Here is a 2,634-nt window from a genome sequence, read left to right as displayed (position 1 = left end):
GAGACAAGAGCTTGCAAGGTAGAGTTCAGACCATTTAGTGTAGCATAAAGGTTATTTTCCATGGCCTGTTGTCTCCGATCAATAGATTGTAGTAACTCATCATTAGCAGATGAAAAAGGATAAGTAATTCGAGAGGTCTGCTGTTGGGTATTCTGTGGTCCTTGGGATTGCCTCAGGTGAGGTGCTCTGTAAGGTTGGTTCTGGTTCTGCTGCCTGTTGTTGTTATTATTCCACCTCTGATTTCCCTGATTGTCTCTGCCTCCTCTGTTATTGTTGTCCCTCCAATTCTGGTTAGAATTGTCCTGCCATCCATGGCTGTAACTGTCACCTTGATTGTACCCTTGGTTGGGGCGGTCATAGAAGTTATGAGTGGCTGCCACGGTGTTGTCTTTCTGCTGGAGCTGCGGACATTCATCAGTATAATGGCTATAATCAGCACAGACTCTGCAAACTCTCTGTGGGACTAACTGTTGGCTTTGCTGTGGTGGAGAAGGTTGAGCTTGCTGAGCTTGTTGTTGATTCAATTGCATCTGCTTCAGTAAGTTGGTCATTTCACAGATACTCTGAGTTAGAGCAGCAGTCTCTTTGCCAGAGGATATTTCTGCAACAGCTTTTGAATGGCCTTGTTTCTACCTGTGATTCCGAGTAGATTCAGCTAAGTCGCTGATCAATTGCCATGCCTCATCAGTGGTCTTGTACTTTTTCATAGACCCATTGCTTGCACTTTCCAATGTGGTCTTATCTTGGGGCCTCATGCCCTGTGTGACGTAACCAAGCAACACTATCTTGTCAATCATATGGTGGGGGCATGCTTCCAGAAGATTATTGAAGCGCTCCCAGTATTCATAGAGAGTCTCGGATTCATCCTGAACAATCATGGAAATGTCTTTTCTCAGTTTATCAGTAACTTCTGCTGGAAAGAACTTTTCCAAAAATTCTCTTCTAAGTGTATCCCAGTCAAATACAGTTACTGCGGGTTGAGTGTAGTACTACTCTCTTGCCTTTCCCTCAAGAGAGAATGGGAAGGCTTTTAACAAGATTGAAGTTTCATCTGTACCATCACGCCTGACAATAGAACAGGCTGCTTGGAAATCTCTCAGGTGCTTGATAGGCTCTTGAGCAGGTAAGCCATGAAACTTGGGCATTAAATTGAGCAGTGCGGTCTTTATTTCAAAGTCTGTAGCCACCGCTGGATGATGCGCTTGAAACGGTTGCATTGAAAAATCAGGGGCTCCAGCCTCCTGGATAGTAACTCTTATAGGTGCTGCCATGTCACCTACACGTAAATCAACCGAATCAGTAGAATGGAAGCTGGTTTCTTCCTCAAATGACGTTTCAGATCTGCCCTCAGAGAGGACTAACTGACACCGAGCTTGCCTTATTCGTGAAATAGTTCTTTCAATCTCAGGATCAAATACTGGCAAGCTTGGATCAGGAAGTGAACGCGTCATCTAACAAAAGAAACATGCAGCTCATAGTAGCAAAATAAAATAAAATGCAAATAAATAAATTCCAATTAATAACTTTAGCACTCTATTGCAACTCCCCGGCAACGGCGCCAAAAATTGACATGGCGGAAATTGGCGAGTTAAGAATTGTTATAAGATATGCGTTGCAAGTATAGTTCTCAACCAACCAGAAATCCGCCTATCAATTTAGAAGGTTGTCACAAAATTTAACTTAAAATACTGGGAGTATGAGTCCCAGGTCATCTCCCAACGAGTTACAGAAAAGTGTGCTATTTTATTAATCAGATGTTTTAAAAAAATTGGTTTGAGTTGAATAACAGGAAATTAAATTAGAGAAATTATGTAATTTTAAATAAAAGCCTTGGCTGGGAGTGGATTAGTTGGAAGCCCTATTCTTGTTGGAGTACTCTCAAGATTAATTGATAATTGGGGGTTATTCTGTTTAGTTATCCCTTACTAGGTAAGGGAAAGTCAAGCAAGTTGGAAAGCTATTTCTATTCACAAGTCCCAATCCGCTTACTTTGAAGGATTTGTGTCAATGACTAGAGAGCAATCCAACAATAAACCCAATTACAATTTTTCTTTTAAGCATCCCAACTTAAGGTCTTCCTTTCAATCAACTCCCATCCAAGTTATGGAACTACTCGCTCATTGTGAATGTAGAATTCATAACATAGAAAAGGGAATTAAAGAAAGACATGATAAATAATAATCAAAGGGATCGATTAAAAATAAAAATAATTCTTGTATTAATAAATTCTAAAATAATCCAATAGTGAAATTGAGTAAATTAAGGACATGGAAGAGTAAGAGAAAAGTAAAGAGAACGAACTAGAATGATGAAGTCTTGCTGAGGCTGTAACACCCTACCATACAGAGTCTTATGCTTAAGTCATAATTCAGAGATGGCAAGGTATTACGACCTCTAAAACAAAAATTTAGTACGTATAGTAGTATGAATAATTGATTATAACTAGGAGCCTTTGTAGAAAAAGGGGGTAAACAAAAACCGTAACTCGAACGGGCAACACTCCGATCGATAACGTAACGAACCGGGATAAGCTAACGCGAGATCATATATATAAAGAGTGTCAAAAACAAGAATATCAAGACTCAAAACCCGGCTGCGAAGAGAACCGGTCCGAGCATAGCAATATATACATAT

The 2,634-nt window shown here is 40.1% G+C and overlaps 1 non-coding gene across 1 annotated transcript; it reads left to right on the top strand.

The window, feature by feature from the left end:
• Positions 1-791: 791 nt before the first annotated feature.
• On the top strand, positions 792-899 carry LOC148570366 (small nucleolar RNA R71). Its single transcript, XR_015908434.1, has one exon. It is a non-coding gene; the product is annotated as a small nucleolar RNA R71 (small nucleolar RNA).
• Positions 900-2,634: the final 1,735 nt, after the last annotated feature.

This window comes from Arachis ipaensis, chromosome B3 (assembly GCF_059453495.1).
Source record: "Arachis ipaensis isolate K30076 ecotype BB chromosome B3, ASM5945349v1, whole genome shotgun sequence".
NCBI lineage: Eukaryota > Viridiplantae > Streptophyta > Magnoliopsida > Fabales > Fabaceae > Arachis > Arachis ipaensis.
Note: the sequence above shows the minus strand (reverse complement) of the source record. Positions and strands in the feature narration are given on the sequence as shown.